The sequence below is a fragment of the Leucopleurus acutus genome, assembly GCF_964270905.1.
Source record: "Leucopleurus acutus genome assembly, chromosome: 8".
NCBI classification, from domain to species: domain Eukaryota; kingdom Metazoa; phylum Chordata; class Mammalia; order Artiodactyla; family Delphinidae; genus Leucopleurus; species Leucopleurus acutus.
In genome coordinates, this window is record NC_139151.1 from 36,932,398 (window position 1) to 36,954,282 (window position 21,885).

The following is a 21,885-nucleotide window of genomic DNA, read 5'->3' on the forward strand; positions in this document are numbered from 1 at the left end:
CTATATTCAGATTCTGGCTTTCAGAACTCTAAGAAAATTAATTTGTTGCTGTAACCACTAAATTTATGGCATCTTGTTATAGTAGCAATAGAAAACTAATGCAGACATATCCCCTCTCCCTTTTCTTTGGTCTCTCTTCTTTTCTTAATATTGTAACATTCTAAAAATCAGTTCTTAATTTCTTTTCCATTCTCTTATTTTTTCTTCTCATTTTCCCCTTCCTCTCTGCTCCCCTTCACTTTCTCTCTTCCCTTTCTTTCTTCCCACTTCCCTTGTCCTCTCTCCTTTATCTTCATTCACTCTCTTGGTGATCTCCATCAGGTTCATGGCTTCAAAAAATATCTAAATATTAATGACTCCTAAACTTTTATTTCCAGGCATAATGTCACCCCTATTCTCCAGACTTCACTAATTAGCATCTCCACTTAGGGTTAGTAAGCATCTTGAAAATCACAAATTCAAAAATTTTCAGAAACAAAACTCATCCACTCCACACGCATGAAAAGAAAAAAAATAAAAAGTCTTCCCCGTGTCCATTAATGACAATTCCATTCTTTCAGTTCTTAAATCCAAAACTTTGCCGTCATTTATTTTTCCTCTCTCTCAAACCCACATCCAACTTATCAAAAAATTATGTTTGTTCTACCCTTAAAATGTATCTAAAATCACACCCCTTTTCACTGCCTACACTGCTATTTTCACCCAATTTACCATCATCTCTTACCTGGATTATTGCACAGACCTCTACATAGATCTTTCAATTAATGCCCTTCCTGATTCACAGTCTAATTTCAACATAGTAGCAGAGTAATCCTATGAAAACAAGCTTCCAAATGGATTTCCCTTGCTCAAATTAAAGCCAGTGTCCTCACAGTTATGTACATACCTATATATCTGACCTTCCAATTGCTTTTCAAATGCCATCTTGTTCTACTAATCCATTTGCTTTAATTGATTACTGGAAAATTAAAACTCTTCATGTTCCATGCTAACTGGAGAAATAGTGCTAAATAGGAATACTCTGCTTATATTTCTCTTCTTACAAATATCTATGTGACTCATTCCCTTACCTCCATTAGGTCTTTGTTAAAATACCTATTTTCTCAGTAAGGCCTTTCCTTACCACCCTAGTTTAAGTCACAATGTTCCCAACCTGTCACTCCCTATCTACTTGTCCTAGTTTATTTTCCCCAATTGTTCTTAATCACAAACTACATAGTTGATTTGTGTATTTGTTTCTTGTGTATTGTTATCCATTAGGATGGAAGCACCATTAAGTTAGAGATTTGTTTGTTTCATTTATTTCTGTATCCTTAGTATCCTCAGTGACTGGAACATGGTAGGGACTTGGTAAATAATATTACTCATATTTAAATAAATATACTTTCTCCATATAGCCCTTAGAGAACAAATAGAATGAGAAAAAGATAAGAGATTAGGTCCCCCTCTATACCAATTGCATGTCTTTCAGTAATGAATGTGTTCATTCATTAATTTTTTTCAAGAAGCATCTATTCTTTTTTTACTATGATCAGGTTATTCTGAGAGGCATCATGAGAGATACAGCAAAGAATATGATTCAGTTTGGATTTTGAAAGATTCCTTTCAGTTAGGGAGTTAAAAAATTACAAAATGAGGGCTTCCCTGGTGGCATAGTGGTTAAGAATCCACCTGCCAATGCAAGGGACACGGGTTTGAGTCCTGGGCTGGGAAGATCCCACATGCCACAGAGCAACTAGGTCTGTGTGCTCCAACTGCTGAGCCTGTGCTCTAGGGGCCATGAGCCACAAGTACTGAAACCCACGTGCCACAGCTACTGAAGCCCACATGCCTAGAGCCTGTGCTCCTCAACAAGAGAAGCCACTGCAATCAGAAGCCTGCACATCTCCATGAAGAGGGGCCCCCGCTCACCACAACTAGAGAAAGCCCATGTGCAGCAACAAAGACCCAATGCAGCCAAAAGTAAATAAATAAATTTATATTAAAAAATTAAAAAATGAATATAATACAAGAAAGACTTAGAAGAAAAACAATAAAAGCAAAATTGAGTAAACTTTATATGTAGAGAATGATTTATTAAAATATTTTAATCATGACAATTATAGGAAAAGTAATGTTGAACATTTCTTCTCTCTGAGCCTCTGTTCAATCAACCTCTAAATGAAGGGTCATATTTACTCTCCACTTCCTCTCAAGAACAGTCTCTTGGATAATATTTTAATTACTATTAGCTCCAGAATAATTAGGGTACTCCTGACCTTAACATATACAAGGCATGCCAATTTATTTATATTTAGCCATGATGCAAGTTAACCTTTTCTTATATTCCTTGCTATAGAAATGCAAGATATGTCAAACATTAAACAATACAATTATATTGCTATGTGGGTCTAAGAGCATTTTTTTTCCAAGTTTATTAAATCATTTCCACATAATATTTTCTGATGTTCTCCCAAGATGGATAGAGGTTCTAGCATCATAGATTTATCTTTTCTCAGACTCACCAGGGCCAAAAATAATACTGTTAACTTAGGCCATCCCTCTTGTAAATATTCATCATCATGCCACAACTTAGATCCAAGGACAGAGAGTAGATGGACCAAGACCAATCCATCACTTTCACTCAAAGCAGCATATATCCTGTGGACTGCAAGTAGCCGTATCTTATTTAGATATGGAGGTTGGTATTAGTATTATTGGAATTCTCAGTATTATTGTGAGAATAATTTAATGTTGTCTATGTAGATTTCCTTTACAGTTTTTATGCCCCAAACTTCCAAATATCACATAAAATATATGGATAATAGGAAAGCATGCATTCATTAAGTTAATAGTGAGAGTCTATAATTGTCAGTAAAAGTGAATCAGTTAGATTAAATGGTTAAAATATAGTCATATAGAAAATTAATTCCAACAGTGATAATCATTATTATCCGAAATCCATTATCAGGAGAGAAACATGTTGGAATATTAAAGAAAAATTTTAAAAAACCTTTGCACATGCTCAAACACATAGTTTTCCCTGATTTCACCTCCATTACCCTGGTTCACTCTTAATATGCTTCATCTCCAAGTTTGAGAAAAGTAATTGTCATATTTCCCATCATTGGGTAAGTGCACAAAGTAGGAAAAAAATTATCTTCTATTAGGCTGTATAGTAGAAACTGCATTGGGTTAGAAATCTGCTCAAGTATCTATTCCATTTCTTTCATTTACTAGCTATATGATCTCAGGAAAATCATTAAATTTGATAGAGATTTTATTTCCTTAACTGGAAAATTGGGCTAAATATATATGCCCTTTCCACCTTAAAAGATTATAAAAATTCAATGAAATAATATATTTGAAATTGTTGTTTTTACAACCATAAAACTATTGAGATGTAAAACACTTTTTATTGCATCATTCGAAGCTTCATTATTGATTGCCATTACTTTTTAGATTAATGCGATATAGTTTAAACCATGCTGTTAAAACCAACTTACCAAAGACCTCTGATTCAGGGTCATATCTGAGCACCCTCAATCAATCAAACGCTTAGATCCTAATAGTTACCACAGTTACTTCTTCCTCATTTTGACTCTTCATTAAGAATGCCACTTGAATTTTGACTTTTAATACTTGATTTTCTGTTCTTCTTTCTGTAATCCTCTTCCTGGCGATTTCATCCATGCTTATAGCTTCACTATCAATTCTTGTGGGCTGACTAGCTATTCTGCACAGGGCAACATTCCAATGGTTATAGCTCATATGAAGCCAAATTCATTATTTCCCTCAAACCTTACATTTTTTTTTTTATTTTTTAGGCTGAATGTCATGGAGTCTTTTTTTGGCATCTCTTTGTTCCTCACCTCTCATATCCAATCAATCTCTTATAACCTGTTCAGGTCTTACTTCCATAGTGGCATATATTGGCAAGCACTCTGGTATTACCTTCATCAGTAAAATATATTACCCAACTCTGTATACAGAGCTTTACTTCCCTGTCTATTGACCTCTTAACTTCAGAAACCTTTATATCACCTGATTCTAGCACAGGGCTTGGTACAAAGTATCTGCTCAGTATGTAGATGCCTGGGAATTAATGCACAAATGATTCAATTATAGTCTTCTAGATTCTTTATTTAACTCTTGCATTCAACCTTCTTTATTACTTCTTTGTTTTGGTTAAGACTGCTTTTTTTGCAGCCAAACTTTAAGTTAGTTTAAATCTAGCACTGGCTGGATAGAGTATGCTTTGCTCATTTTGGGGAAGGGCAGAAGGCATATATGTCAAATGACTTTGTCAAATTCACACAGTGTTCTGTGAATCAAATTCAGATTTTCTGAAACACATCCCAAAGTTTTATTCACATGTCCACACATTAAACCTTTATTTTCAAATAACTTTTGTTAGTATATCATTTACATAAAATAAAATGTACATAACTTAGTTGAAAAGTTTTGGGAGTTTTGACAGCATTATACACCCATGTAACCAACATCATAATGAAGGTATAGAATATTTTTAACACTCCAGAGTTACTTCCTGCCACTCTACAGTCAGTCCCACCACATTCTTAGTACCAGGCAACCAGTGATCTGTAGACCCTTACCTCCGACCCAGGCCCAAGTGGAAAATTTTAGGAAGTATGGGCTCCTGAAATATCCCTCCAGCACTTTCTATTGAGAAAGCTTAACATTGTGCTCACTTTAAAAGTAAAATATTTAATGGTATCCCATTGTTTATTGTAGAGCATAAACTAAAGTGTGCATTCAGAGTTGAGAGACAATAAGTTGATAAATGGCATATATGATAAGTGTCTGTTTAATTTATAAGAAGCTGCCAAACCATTTCGAAAGTGGTTATACCATTTTACTCTCCTATCAGCAATATATGAGAAGTACAATTGCAACACATTACCTTCAAACGTTGGTACTGGCAGTCTGGTCATCTCAGCCAACTGTTAATTTAAGAAATGCTGAATAAGCTAGAGGATATTTCAATGACAGATTTTAAGAAAACTCTAATCTTCTGAAGATTGTACAAAAAATCAAATGCAGTATCTTACAGACTAAAGGAGATGTAGTACTTATAATTAACAAGTCTCTGATCAAAATCAAGACCTTGAAGGGAAAAAGGTGAGATAACAAGATCTAGAATTAGACATTTTGATTGATAAGCATGGGAATCTTAAAATTGTAAATACCCCTAAACTATATAAATGTACAGAAACAGCCCTGACAATGTTAGAAGAGTCTATAGTACTTGCTGGAGACCACAATGGATACTGAGACAGGTGTCTCACAGAAAGATAACACTTGTTTATTTAAGACCTGCATCTGCCACCCATCATTGTTGTTCAGGCCAATTCTGTCTTCCAACCCCAGAACAGCCTATGCAAAATAGTGCAGGCCTTCTCTGGGAGGAAATAATGCATATAGCTCCTAGATGTAGAACTTAATTAGTATGTACTGGTAGGAATTTAGGAAGAATGTGCCACAGTGGATCCTGATGTGTTAGATGGTGCTGAGGGAGTGGCTGCAGAATATAGGGCTGGAAAGGGAAGATTTTGATAATATGGAGTACTCATCTGTTCCTTTAGGGTTAAATATATGCACAAAAATACCTCATCCAGTCCTAAGAGTCAGCTCGGGTGACTACTAGAAACATGAACACAAAAACTTACCATAAATAAAATAAGCAGAAAACTTTTATGATATAGTACTGCAGAAAGCATTAGATAAGTGGGAATGTTAAGATGGATTTACCACATAAGTATTGAGAATGTACCATCTGAACATATTTTTTTCATTGGGACCCTTAAGGATTAACTGATGAAGAAGACAATGGAAACTTTAAACATTTCATAGTAGGAGATACTTCTCTTGAACATGACTCCTTAATTTAATTGAGTATGATGGGATCTCTTGTCAAAAACTAGGTGACAATACTTAATTTTTATAGGCAAGGTGGATGTGATTAACATGAAAAGTAGCATAACATAAACGGTCTGGAGTGACAAAGATGCCTTGACTTACAGACATCTGTTAGAATAGTTAATAATGTTCCTCAGGTTGAGATAAATGGACAGACGACCAAGATGTCCCTCATATTGTAAAACAAAAATCAGTTGTTGGCAAGAAGAAAACTATCATCAAATGCTATACTGAAATAAAAATTGTTCTCTCTCATTGAGGTTTAAGGTCTAAATCAATTCACTTACTCAGAGCTATCTGAGGAGGGAAGATGTCCTGCTAATGAAACATGTTTTTTAAAAAATTACCTCAGTGTTTTTCCCAAGGATGCCTGAACTAATTTCCAAGGTGCCTGTGCCTCAGAAAAAGAGAAATTCGTTGAATTTTAAAGACAGGATATACAGGTTCTGAACCAACAATGATACTATGTAATGCAATATCCTATCATGGCCTTCCGATTAGAATGGGGATAATGAAGGTCAGATGATAAATGACCCAAATTCATCATAATGTGTTTCAAGTGAATCTGCAGAACCACTCTGTGGTGAGTTGCCTGTTGTTCAAATGTAAAATATACAGATATCATTATTTTTGTTTCATGACTTGTGAATCAGCATGCAATATTGAAGTACACCTTGGCTGATTAGTCAGAAGCTAGAAATGAGCTAGAGGATAATAAACAAAGATATGTGAATAAGAAATATGTACCACTACCAAGGTTTTTATTACTATAACTATGTAGTAGAGCTTGAAATCAGGAACTGTGATACCTCTGGCTTTGTTCTTTTTCCTCAGGATTCTTTGGCTATTCAGAGTTTTTTGTGGTTCCATATAACTTATAGAATTTTTTTCCATTTCTGTGGAGAATGTCATTGATATTTGGATGGGGATTGCATTGACTCTATAGATGGCTTTTGGAAGTATGGACATTTTAACAATACTAGTTCTTCTGATCCAGGAACACAAATCTCTATCTATTTGTGTCTTCTTCAATTTCTTTCAGCAAAAATTTGTAGTTTGCCTTGTATAGATCTTTCACTTTCTCGGTTAAATGTATTCCTAAGTATTTTATTGTTTTATTATTTATTGTGAATAAGATTGTCTTCTTTATTTTTATTTCAGGTATTTCATTGTTAGCACGTAGAATTATAACTGATTTCTGTGTGTTGAACTTCAGAAACTTGCAACTTTATTGAATTTGTACCAGTATCTTGCAACTTTACTGAATTTATTGATTAGTTACAAAAGTTTTTGTTGAGTCTTTGGGATTTTTCTATATACAAAATTATATCATCTGGAAATAGTAAGAATATTACTTCTTCCTTTCTGATTTGAATACCTTTTATTTTTCTGTCTTGACTAATTTCTCAACTAGGACCTCGGTTCTATATGAAGAAAAGTGTTGAGAATAAGAATGTCTGCCTTGTTCCTGATCTTAGAGAAAATGTTTTCAATTTTTTACCATTGGATATAATGTTAGCTGTGGATTTATTATATATGACCTTTATTATGTTGAGGTATGTTCCTTCTATACCCATTCTGTCAAGGTTTTTTGTCATAAAAGGATGTTGTATTTTGTCAATTTCATTGTGTGATTTATTTCAATGATCATGCTATTTTTATCTTTCATTCTATTAATGTGATATTTACATTTATTGATTTTTGGATGCTGAAACATCCTTGCATCCCAGGGAAAATCTCACTTGGTCATGATGTGTAATTCTTTTAATGTGTTTTTGAATTAGGTTGATAATGTTTTGTTGAGAATTTCTGCAACTATATTCATCAGGGATATTGGTCTATAGTTTTCTTTGCTTGTAATATCTTTATCTAGCTTTGGTATCAGGGTAATGCTGGCAACATAGAATGAGTTTGGAAGTCTTCCCTCATCCTCAAACTTTTGGAATAGTTTGAGAAGTATTTGTATTAATTTTCTTTTAAATGTTTTATAGAATTCACCAATGAAGCTGTCTAGTCTTGGGATTTTCTGTGTTGGGAGGATTTTGATTGCTACTTCAATTTCTGTATTTGCTATTAGTCTTTTCTGATTCTCTGTTTTTTCCTGATTCAGTCTTTGTAGGTTGTGTGTTTCCAGAAATCCATTCATTTCTTCTAGTTTCTCTAATGTGTTGGCATGTAACTGTTCATAGTAGTCGCTTATGATCCTATGTATTTCTGTAGTACCTGTTGTAATGTCTCCTCTTTCATTTCTAATTTCATTTATCTTCTCTCTTTTTTCTTAATTAATTTAGCTAAAATTTTGTCAAGTTTGTTTCCTTTTTGGAAGAATGAGCTCTTAGTTTTGTTGATTTTTTAAATTGTTTTTCTAGGACCTGTTTCATTTAGTTCTGCTTTGATCTCTATTATTTCCTTTCTTCTGTAAAATTTGGGTGTTATTTTTTCCTATCTTTTTAGTTCTTGATTTAAAAAGTTAGGTTCTTCATTTGAGATCTCTCTAATATCTTAACACATTTTTACCACTATAAACTTTCCTCTTAAAACTGCTTTTGCTGCATCCCATAAGTTTACATGTTGTAATAATTAAAACACTGTGGTACTGGCACAAAAATAGACACATAGTCCAATGGAACAGAATAGATAGCCTAGAATTAAACTCCTGCATATACAATCAACTAATAATATTCAACAAGAGAGCAAAGAATACCCAAGGAGGAAATAATAATCTCTTCAACAAATAATGTTGGGAAAACTGGAAAAACACACATAGAATAATGAAATTGGATCCTTATTTTGCATCACTCACAAAAATTAACTCAAAATGGAACAAAATCTTAAACATAATACCTGATACTGTAAAACACTTAGAAAGAACTGTAGAGAAGACATTCCTTGATATTGTTCTTGGCAATGATTTTTTTTAATATGACACCAAAAGCACAAAGAATAAAAAATAATGACCAAATGAAAAGGCAAACTATGGAATGGGAGAAAACTTTTGCAAAACATATATCAGACAATGATTAATATCCAAAGTATAAAAAGAACTCATACAACTCAGTAACAACAACCAAAAACCCAATCTGATTAAAAAATGAGCAGAAGACTAAATAGATGTTTTTCCAAAGAAGATATCAAAGTGACCAACAGGTACATGAAAAGATGCTGGACACTACCAATTATTAGGAAAATGCAAACCAAGACTACAATGAGATTATCACCTCACACTGATTAGAATGGCTTCAACAAGAAGACAAGAGACAAGTTCTGGCAATGATGTGAAGAAAAGTGTAACCTGTGCATAGCTGGTAAGAATGAAAATTGGCTCCCTCAAAAAATTAAAAATAAAACTACCATATGATCCAGCAATTTCTCTTCTGAGTATATACCTAAAGAAAACAGGATTTTGAAGAGATATATGCCCTCCCATGTTTATTGCAGCATTATTCACAATAGCCAAGATATGGAAACAACATAAGTGTCAACCAATGGATGAATGGATAAAGAAGATGTGATGTATATATCCAATGGAAATGTTATCAAGCTATTAGAAAAGAGGCCATTCTGCCATTTGGGACAACATAAATGGACCTTGAGTACATTATGCTAAATGAAATAAGTCAGAGAAAGATAAGTTCTATATGATATCACTCATATGTGGAAGCTTAAAAAAAAAGCAAACTCAATAAAACAGAGAGTAAACTGATTACCAAGGGATGGGGGTTGGGGGGATAGAACAGATGTTGTTTAAGGATACAAATTTACAAGTTGTAGTAAATAAGCCTGCAAGATCTAATGCACAGCATAGTGAATATAGACAACAATGTTATATTACAATCAACAAACTTGTTAAAAGACTAGAATTTAACTATTCTAACCACTAACAAAGTATGTAATTATGTAATGTGACAAAGGTGCTAATTATTGCTACAATGGCAATCATGTTACAATGGCAATATATATATATATATATATAAAGAGAGAAAGAGAGAGAGGAACTAATGAAATTGGACAAAAGCCTGCAAATAGTTTTGTCAAACATTAATGCCCTCAGAAAACATCCACCTCAAAGGCAATTCCCTAAAACCAGAGAGGCAGTGTCATTGGTTCTGTGAATGTCAGTTAGAGTCTCCTTTTGGCTACATCAGTGCTGGCTCAGTGGGTCAGCAAACATAATTGCCATTGTGGCAGAGATGGAGGCTCCACACTAGTTCAACAGCATGAGGTCCACCTTATCAAGGCTGATCTAGCTACTGCCACTGCTAGCAGCAGAGACAAATATTGAGCCTTAGACATGACATAATTCCTTGAGAAGAACTATTATCTACTTGAAGACATAATTAATCATATCTCTTCCAACCCGGAGAATGTAGCAATTCACTCTTACCCAGAAGCAATTCTTACTACAAAATGAGTTTGCCTTCCACTAACAGTACTAACATATGACAGATAATAATTCATGTGTTGATATCATCCCATGCTATATTGCTCAGCTCTAAGAACCATTAATGGTAAAAGAATACCCTTTTAATAGGCACAACTGTCTCATTATATAACCAATATTCACAAAACAGCAAGGCTAATGATATAAGGCAATAGTCTATTCAGGCTCACTCAGGATGTCAGCTTGAATACAGCAACATGGCAGGGTAACAATATGATCCTTCAAGGTATGGTAAATATGCCAAACCACCACCTAATACATGGTGCTATGTCTCTGTTAGTGAGAATTCATAAGTTTGTGAATTAACAGGAAAGAACTGGCATTCTCTAGTAGTTGCTGTTGGTTATATGTAATGAAGAATCTGACTCTATCTTTTAATGTTTGACACTGATGAAAGCTACTTTGCTCAGAAATGCCTAGAGGGCTATGCCCTATTCCTGGACTGACCCCAGTCAATGACTGAATAAAATGGGGTACAGAAGTTCAGCCTCATTTCCTCTAAGTAAGACAACTCTGTGGTACCATTCATTTTTCATAATTTTCCATTGGATCAGGTTGAGACTCGACTTAAGCTGAATCCATTATGTTTGCCTAACTTCTTTCTCTTCCTTATTCTGCTTCCCTCACTCCCTTATAGGTTTCCCATTAAGAATACACAATCAATAGGTTTCCCATTAAGAATACACAATCAATCAATCATTGAGAATCTATTGCACAAGAGCCTCTTCTCAGGCTCTGCTTCTTGAGAACTTGAGGTGAAATAGTTCATAACACAAATGGTCCTAGGAAATATACACTAGGAATAGCATTCTAAAGTTTGTTCACTCTCTGGCCACATAACCATGAGAACCTTATCACTTGTGAATGGTGAAATATTGATGATACCTGGCATGATAAAGAAGTACAATTGCTAAAACTTTCTCACTTAGTGAAATGGAAGGGGATGCAAGTGGAAAGGGATTCACAATTTGGTACAATATCCGAGTCATTTGAGAGGTGAGGGAGAAAGAATAATTATAAAGACTATGGTTATTTCTGAGTATAATTTTTGTTTTTAATAGAGTAAATGATTGGCTCAAATGAACTAATGCCCTATATAAGGCAAAGTATGAGCACCAAATATATTTGATGGCATTTGAAGAGACTCTCATCTCCTAGAGCCAGATGAAAGACAGAGCTGAGACTGGGCACATACTTAATTGCAAGAATGGCTGAATTTAAGAGGAGGCTAATTTTTCAGTCAATGTTAAGCATTTTATGCCAAACTCAGGGGCCTGCTGTTGTAACTGGGCTATCTGGGTAGACTCAAGATCACTGAAGTCTCCAATTACACTGAACTCTCTGGGTTTTCAGAAGTTGTCCATTTTCTTTGTCAGGTGATAGTGGTCTCAGGTTTGATTAAAGACTGGAGAGGTATCTTATAAAACAATGTTTTTCTCCCTCAGGATCTGCTCTTATTTTTTCCACTGACCACCAGACAATTAAATAGAACCATATATAAGCATGACCCAACTGGGAAGCAATAGGACTTCTAAGGGATTTGAATGATTATATTCCAAAAGTTCTGTAGTGTCTGGCTAACATGCCCTGGCAAGACCTGGGAGAGTTTGCATGAGAGTAAATCTCCGAGGGTGCTGAATATAGAAGGGAAAAATATAAAGCTGGGTTAGGGAGATTTTATCAATATGGAGAATTATCCCTTGACACAAGATTTAGTATTTTGTTAAGGGTGCTGGGAGACAGTTCTAATGTCCTTCTGGTGTGACTGATTGGAAAAGTCGAAGAAACCTATTAAATTATTATGGGTGCCAAAACTTGGTAAAACTCGAAAGATGGGAACAAAAGCTTGAAGAAATAGGCATGCTAAAATGGACACTATATAAAACCAAGGTACCAGAGACTGAGGTTGCTCTTCAAGAGGGCTGGGAGGATTTATTTTTTTTGTTTGCCAAGTGATAAGGAATATGCTGATAAGTGTGGGTACCAGTGCTTTTGAGAAATCCAGTAGTGGCTGTCCTCCATAGTCAACTGGATATAATCTCTTGCCCATCTGAATTGCAGTAACATTTGATTATGTGTTGTTTATGTGAACGTAACTAAATCAAACATGCTATATTATTATCTGTTTTTTATTCTTCTGTATCCTCCTGTTTGACTCTGAGCACTTAGCACTATTCCTGTTACATTGTAACTGTGTGCAAACACATCGTGGTTAAACTTTTAAATATGAAATCAATTTATATCACCTGAAACACCAAACATTGTATCTTGAAAATAGTAGGCACTCAATAATAAATAATTGTTAGAATAAACAAGTGCTACACTACCAAATGAATCATCCTGCAATACCATTATCATAACATTAGTGCTCTATACAAAAATGTAAAACGGTTTCTATTAAGTTGGAGAATAAAATTAAACTCTTTTGTGTTATAGTCAGAGCATTCCAACATCTGTTCTTAACTTTTGCATCGGTTCCCAAACATATCTAGGCTCATTTTTTACTTCTACTCTAAATTAACCTTGTGCTTGAACCAAAGAAACTTTTTCACTCTACCTCAAATATCCTCTGCACTTTTCTCTGTCTTAAAATTTGTGCATGCTTTTATTTTACCTTCATAACTGGTATCCAACCAGCAAAAAAAAAAAAAAAAAAAAAAAAGGAGATAAATAATTAACAATATAATTACTCTATGCCTCGCAGCAAGTAAATTCATCCCTGTGGCTCCCCAGTGTATGTGTGTGTATATGTATGTTGCAAAGAGTGGGGCATGAGGGCATAGGTCAATCATTCTTACAGCATTTTACAAATATCAACTTTCTCCTTCCTTTTATCCTTACTTGCTCTCTTGAACCTGAGCTTCAGAGATGCTTCCCTACTTCACTGTTCTGTCATTATTTAAAATATCCAAGAGCCACTATAAGAACTGATATGCTCCCTCTTCACTATCTGTACTTTTATTTCACTGGCATTTTTTGTCCAAGTAAAACTCTTTGATTCTAATTTTCAACATGGAAACAGTCCATTATAAAATTCATAAACTATCAAATAGAATTAACTAAACTATAAAAGAAAAGTATTATTCTTGGAACACTAGTAAGACAAGAATTTCTCCCAGATGTCAATATAATGAAGACGTCATGTGATTTAAGAAAATGTCCTGAACATCATCCTTAAGAAATAAGGAATGAGTTTGCTAGAAGGGTTAATTTCAATAAAGCTTAATATATTAGACTAATAGCAACAGACAAAAGTATAGTTCAGAATTAGTAGCTGTATGGGGGCCCAGTCCAGTTACCAGCTCTTTATTAATCTAATTATACTTAGTCTCATACTTTTATCAGACACTAATTATCTTCCTCTCACGTTAACAGTAGTTTCCATTACTTCTCTTCTACCTGGATGTTTGTAATTTCCAATTACAGTTTTGGTTGAGTTTTGGTAACTGCTCTTGCAATGACCTCTCTTCAGATGTGACTCCAATCATCCATCATGATTCACTTTAAGTCCAATTTCTTCAAGGATTATATTTTTAAACTTGCAGATAACATTGACAAAAGCTCTCTCATTGACCAAGTTTTAACCAGAATTTTTTGAATCCTCTCCTCAACCAGGCCTCAACTTTCTGACTTTCTCCTTCATATTTGCATTGCCCAATTTTAGCAAGAATCTGTTAAATTGGTTTAGCCAGAATCCCCCATCCTCAGTATCTGCTAACCCTTGATATCTGGCCAAATTCCTACCCCTCATCATCCCGCAGGTGATATCTCACTACTCTGGCCTGCTTTCAGCAAGAATTCTGTTAGGTCACCTCAGCAAAGAAATGCCTTAGTAATTTTTCATCTACTGACCTCCACCCTGCTCCTTGGAGTTTATAAACTCCCACTTTTTCTTGTATTCAGAATTGAGCCCTGTTCTATACTGAGGACTGTTTTTCCCTATTGCAAGTCCTGAATAAAATCTGTTTTTACCACTTTAACTACTATCCAACTCTTTTTTTCTTTGACATCTGAAGTTCTGAAATCTAGTAGTAGTCATCATTTATCATCTTCTAAAATTAATGTTTCCATTTTCAAGTGCATCCTTGTGTCATTCTTAAAAGTGGATTGTAAGCCTTAACAGAAGTAAACATTAATTAATAATTTTCTTATTCATTGGCTGAGGATGGTACTGCATTTCCTCTAAAACCAACATATCTCTCATGAAGATTGACTGCCAATTATTATGACTTTGGTTTTTCAAACAACATTGTGAAGGCTTTCAAGAGCTTCCTTCTACTACCAGTGTTACTACTGTTATTGACAATAACAGTATTATTAATAACACCTGCATTTAATAGTGGCAAAGTAAATATCAGCACTGTACTAAGAACTCTACATTTATGATTTCCTTTAATATTCCAATAACTCTATTAGTTTGCTATTCTTATGCCATGTATAGTGCACTGCTTTGTAATAACTGTGCAACCTAGGGAGAGACGGAGGGAGGGAGAGAGAGAGAGATCAGCATCAAAATCTATTAGCCCAGACTACATGTTCATCTTTTATTTTCTATTTGATTAGCATAAAGCTACCCTATGCTAATTTATTACCTACTTTCATTTGTATTCTGTATTTTGTCTAGAGAAGAAATATATCACTGCTGATAACAAAAAACATCAAAACTGATTTTTTTCCTTCCTCTCTTCTTTCCTCCCTCCCTCCCTCCCTCCCTCCCTCCCTCCCTCCCTTCCTTCCTTCCTTCCTTCCTTCCTTCCTTCCTTCCTTCCTTCCTCCTCCCTCCCTCCCTCACTCCTTTCATACTTCCTTTCTTCCTTATTTCCTTTCTTGCTTTTGGGGAAAAAAAAAACATGCCATCCCATTACATACAAGCAACTTACTTGAGTCAAATCTGAAGGCTCTGTAATTTTTCAGGATTATTTTGAATCACAGTCAGCTGAAACTTTTTTTCTGTTCTATTTGGCATAAGACTCTACACAGGCACTTTTCAAAGTAATAATGTAACAAAAAGCTCGTGTAAATTTACATTGCTTTTTTTCAGATGCCACATCCAAAAAGCGACTTCCTACTTTCTTGGCAAGATTGATGGTACATATCCAATTTTAGATATTGTGAATCAGCCAGCTTAGTATGAGAGGAGACTGAGACACTTACATGCAATAAAAATATTTTTGCCCAATGTGCCCTGATTGACCAAAAATGTAACATTCCATTTGGGAAAAAATGTGATAGACTGTGCTTAAAGTTTTGGAATCCTCACCCATACTAGTGTGACCACTCTAGGTGGTCACATAGCATGAGCTGATCTCCCTGTGCTATGCAGCTCCTTCCCACTCTCTCTATTTTACATTTGGTAGTGTATATATGTCAATGCCACTAACAAACTTCGTCCCAGTTTACCCTTCCAACTCCCCATGTCCTCAAGTGCATTCTCTACATCTGCGTCTTTATTCCTGTCGTGCACATAGGTTCTACAGAACCATTTTTTTTATATTCAATAGATATATGTATTAGCATACAGTATTTGTTATTCTCTTTCTGACTTAATTCACTCTGTATCGCAGTCTCTAGGTCTATCAACCTCACTACAAATAACTCACTTTCGTTTCTTTTTACAGCTGAGTAATATTCCATTGTATATATGTGCCACAACTTCTTTATCCATTCATCAGTCGATGGACACTTACATTGCTTCCATGTCCTGGATATTGTAAATAGAGATGCAATGAACATTGTGGTACATGACTCTTTTGAGTTATGGTTTTCTCGGGGTATATGCCCAGTAGTGGGATTGCTGGGTTGTATGGTACTCCTATTTTTTGATTTTTAAGGAAGCTCCATACTGTTCTCCATAGTGGCTGTATCAATTTACATTCCTACCAGCAGTGCAAGAGGGTTTCCTTTTCTCCACACCATCCCCAGCATTTATTCTTTGTAGATATTTTCATGATGGCCATTCTGTCTGGTGTGAGGTGATACTTTATTGCAGTTTTTTTTGTTTGTTTTGTTTTGTTTTGTTTTTAACATCTTATTGGGGTATAATTGTTTTACAATAGTGTATTAGTTTCTGCTTTATAACAAAGTGAATCAGTTATACATATACATAAGTTCCCATATCTCTTTTCTCTAATGATTAGTGATGTTGAGCATCCTTTCATGTGTTTGTTGGCAATATGTATATCTTCTTTGCAGAAATGTGTATTTAGGTCTTCTTCCCATTTTTGGATTGGGTTGTTTGTGGTTTTTATATTGAGCTGCATGAACTGCTTGTAAATTTTGGAGATTAATCCTTTGTCAGTTGCTTCATTTGCAAATATTTTCTCCCATACTGAGAGGTGTCTTTTCATCTTCTTTATATTTTCCTTTGCTGTGCAAAAGCTTTTAAGTTTTATTAAGTCCCATTTGTTTATTTTTGTTTTTATTTACATTTCTCTAGGCGGTGGGTTAAAAAGAATCTTGCTGTGATTTATGTCATAGAGTGTTCTGCCTATGTTTTCCTCTAAGAGTTTTATAGTGTCTGGCCTTATATTTAGGTCTTTAATCGACTTTGAGTTTATTTTTGGGTATGGTGTTAGGGAGTGTTCTAATTTCATTCTTTTAAATGTAGCTGTCCAATTTTCCCAGCAACATTTATTGAAGAGACTGTCTTTTCTCCATTGTATATTCTTTCCTCCTTTGTCAAAGATAAGGTGACCATATGTGCATGGCCTTATCTCTGAGCTTTCTATCCTGTTCCATTCATCTATATTTCTATTTTTGTGCCAGTACCATACTGTCTTGATTACTGTAGGTTTGTAGTATAGTTTGAAGTCAGGGAGCCTGATTCCCTGAGCTACATTTTTCTTTCTCAAGATTACTTTGGCTATTTGGGTCTATTTTGTTTCCATACAAATTGTGAATTTTTTTGTTCTAGTTCTGTGAAAAATGCCATTAGTAGTTTGATAGGGATTGCATTGAATCTGTAGATTGCTTTAGGTAGTATAGTCATTTTCACAATGTTGATTCTTCCAATTCAAGAACATGGTGTATCTCTCCATCTGTTTGTATCATCTTTAATTTCTTTCATTAGTGCCTTATAGTTTTCTGCGTACAGGTCTTTTGTCTCCTTAGGTAGGTTTATTCCTAGGTATTATATTATTTTTGTTGCAATGGTAAATGGGAGTGATTCCTTAATTTCTCTTTCATATGTTTCATCATTAGTACGTAGGAATGCAAGAGAGTTCTGTGCATTAATTTTGTTTCCTGCTATTTTACCAAATTCATTGGTTAACTCCAGTAGTTTTCTGGTAGCATCTTTAGGATTCTCTATGTATAGTATCATGTCATCTGCAAAGAGTGATGGCTTACTTCTTTTCTGATTTGGATTCCTTTTATTTCTTTTTCTTCTCTTATTGCTGTGGCTAAAACTTCCAAAACTATGTTGAAAAATAGTGGTGAGAGTGGGCAACCTTGTCTTGTTCCTGATCTTAGAGGAACTAGTTTCAGATTTTTCAACATTGAGAAAGATACTGGTTGTGGGTTTGTCATATATGCCTTTATTATGTTGAGGTAACTGCCCTCTGTGCCTACTTTATGGAGGATTTTTATCATAAATGGTTGTTGAATTTGTCAAAAGCTTTTTCTGCATCTATGGAGATGATCATATGGTTTTTCTCCTTCAATTTGTTAATTTGGTTTTTTGCATTGATTGATTTGACTATATTGAAGAATGCTTGCATTCCTGGGATTAACCCTGCTTGATCATGGTATACAATCCTTTTAATGTGCTGTTGGATTCTGTATACTCGTATTTGTTAAGGATTTTTGCATCTATGTTCATCAGTGATATTGGCCTGTAGTCTTCTTTCTTTGCGACATAGTTTTCTGGTTTTGGTGTCTGGGTGATGGTGGCCTCATAGAATGAGTTTGGGAGTGTTCCTCCCTCTGCTCTATTTTGAAAGAGTTTGAGAAAGATAGGTGTTAGCTCTTCTCTAAATGTTTGATAAAATTCTCCTGTGAATCCATCTGGTCCTGGGCTTTCTTTTGTAGGAAGATTTTTAATCACAGTCTCCATTTCAGTGCTTGTGATGAGTCTGTTTATATTTTCTACTTCTTCCTGGTTCAGTCTCAGAAGTTTGTCCTTTTTTAAGAATTTATCCATTTCTTCCAGGTTGTCCATTTTATTGGCATAGAGTTGCTTGTAGTAATCTCTCATGATCTTCTGTATTTCTGCAGTGTCACTTGTTACTTCTCCTTTTTCTTTCTAATTCTACAGATTTGAGTCTTCTGCCTTTTTTTCTTCATGAGTCTGGCTGGTGGTTTATCAATTTTGTTTATCTTCTCAAAGAACCAGCTTTTAGTTTGATTGATCTTTTCTATTGTTTCCTTCATTTCTTTTTCATTTATTTCTGATCTGAACTTTATGATTTCTTTCCTACTGCTAACTTTGGGGTTCTTTTGGTCTTCTTTTTCTAATTGCTTTATGTGTAAGGTTAGGTTGTTTATTTGAGATATTTCTTATTTCTTGAAGTAGGATTGTATTGTTATAAACTTCCCTCTTAGAACTCCTTTTGCTGCATCCTATAGGTTTTGTGTTGTTGTGTTTTCATTCTCATCTGTTTCTAGGTATTTTTTGATTTCCTCTTTGATTTCCTCAGTGATCTGTTCGTTATTTAGTAGTGTATACTTTAACCTCCATGTGTTTGTATTTTTTACAGATTTTTTTTCCCCTGTAATGGATATCTAATCTCATAGTATTGTGGTCTGAAAAGATACTTGATTTGATTTCAATTTTCTTATAATTACCAATGCTTGATTTGTGACCCAAGATATGATCTATCCTGGAGAATGTTCCCGGAGAACTTGAGAAGAATGTGTAATCTGCTGTTTTTGTATGGAATGTCCTATAAATATCAATTAAATGCATCTTGTTTAAGGTATCATTTAAAGTTTGTGTTTCCTTATTTATTTTAATTTTAGATGATCTGTCCAGAGGTGAAAGTGGGGTTTTAAAGTACCCTACTATGATTGTGTTACTGTCGATATCCCCTTTTATGGCTGTTAACATTTCTCTTATGTATTGAGGTACTCCTATGTAGGGTGCATAAATATTTACAATTGTTATATCTTCTTCTTGGATTGATCCTCTGATCGTTATATAGTATCCTTCTTTGTCTCTTGTAACAGTCTTTATCTTGAAGTCTATTTTGTCTGAAATGAGAATTGCTACTCCAGCTTTCTTTTGGTTTGCGTTTGCATGTAATATCTTTTTCCTTCCCCTCATTTTCAGTCTGTGTGTTTCCTGGGTCTGAAATGGGTCTCTTGTAGACAGCATATATATGGATCTTGTTTTTGTATCCATACAGCCAGTCTATGTCTTTTGGTGGGAGCATCCAATCCATTCACATTTAAGGTCATTATCAATATGCATGTTCCTATTACCATTTTCTTTATTGTTTTGGGTTTGTTATTGTAGATCTTTTCCTTCTCTTCTTGTTTCTTGTCTAGAGAAATTCTTTTAGCATTTGTTGTAAAAGTTGGTTTGGTGGTGATGAATTCTCTTTGCTTTTCCTTGTCTGTAAAGGTTTTAATTTCTCCCTCAAATCTGCATGAGATCCTTGCTGGGTAGAGTAATCTTAGTTTTATATTTTCCCTTTCATCACTTTAAATATATCCTGCCCCTTATGGGGATTCCCTTGTATGTTATTTGTTGTTTTTACCCTGCTGCTTTTAATAGTTTTGTATTTAATTTTTGATAGTTTGATTATATGTGTCTTGCCATGTTTCTCCTTGGATTTGTCCTGTATGGGACTCTCTGAGCTTCCTTCTCATATTAGGGAAGTTTTCAACTATATTATCTTCAAATATTTCTCAGTCCCTCTCTTCTTCTTTTCTTCTTCTGGAATCCCTATAATTCGAATGTTAGTGTGTTTAATTTTGTCCCAGAGGTCTCTGAGTCTGTCCTCAATTATTTTCATTCTTTTAAATTTATTCTGCTCTGCGTTTGTTATTTCTACTCTTTTATCTTCCAGGTCAGTTATCCGTTCATCTACCTCAGTTATTCTGCTATTGATTCCTTCTAGAGAATTTTTAATTTCATTTATTGTGTTGTTCATCATTGCTTGTTTGCTCTTTAGTTCATCTAGATCCTTGTTAAATGTTTCTTGTTTTTTCTCCATTCTAGTTCCAAGATTTTGGATCATGTTTACTATCATTGTTCTGAATTATTTTTCAGGTAGACTGCCTATTTCCTCTTCATTTTTTTGGTCTGGTGGGTTTTTACCTTGCTCCTTCATCTGCTCTGTGTTTCTCTGTCTTCTCATTTTGCTTAGCTTACTGTGTTTGGGGTCTCCTTTTCACAGGCTTCAGGATGTATTTCCCATTGTTTTTTGTGTCTGCCCACAGTGGGTAAATTTGGTTCAGTGGGTTGTGTAGTCTTCTTGGTGGAGGGGACTTGTGCCTGTGTTCTGGTGGATGAGTCTGGATCTTGTCTTCCTGGTGGGCAGGACCATGTCCAGTGGTGTGTTTTGGTTGTCTTTGACCTTATTATGATTTTGGGCAGCCTCTCTGCTAATCAGTGGGTTTTAGTTCCTGTCTTGCTAATTTTTTTTGGTTTAGCATGTCCGGCACTGTAGCTTGTTAGTTGTTGAGTGGAGTTGGGTCTTAGCATTGACATGGCAATCTCTGAGAGGTTTTTTTCCATTTGATATTAAATGAAGCAAGGAGGTCTCTGGTGGACTAATGTCATGAACTAGGCTCTCCCACCTCAGAAGCTCAGGCCTGACACCCAGCTGGAGCACCAAGACCCTGTCAGCCACCCGATCATTTTCTTGAGGAGCTTCTTGCCTTTTGGGAAGTCTGAGATCTTCTGCCAGCATTCAGTAGGTGTTCTGTAGGAGTTGTTCCACATGTAAATGTATTTCTAATATATTTGTGGGGAGGTAGTTGATCTCCATGTCTTACTCTTCCATCACCTTGAAAGTCTCCCCCAATCATTCATTATTATACAAACACTTTCAAATAATAAAAATAGGCAGCAATCCCTAACTCATTTTTTAAAGCTGCTATGTCTTGAATACCAAAACCAGATAGGTAGAGTACAAGAAATAGTTATATAGGTCAATCTCACTTGTAAATATAGATACAATAAACCTAAATCATTACTAGCAAACCACATCAATGTATTAAAAAGATGATGCATCATGTTCAGCTTGAGTTTATCCTAAGACAACAAATATACTTTATCTTAGAAGAATATTTGCGTGTGTGTCTGTAATTTGTGTTATTAATAGATGAAAAGTGATACATAATTAATGCAGAAAATCATTTTTTTAGTATATCACCCATTCATTATAAAAATTCTTAGCACATTAAGGATAAACCTTACATTCTTAACCTCATAAAGGACATCTAATCAAAACTTGCAGCAAACATTATTCTAAATAAAAGTATGAATTAAGAAATTAAGTTTTCTGTGGCTGCATTAAGAAATTACCATAAACTAGGTTACGTACAACAACAGATGTTCTCTCACAACTCTGGAGGTC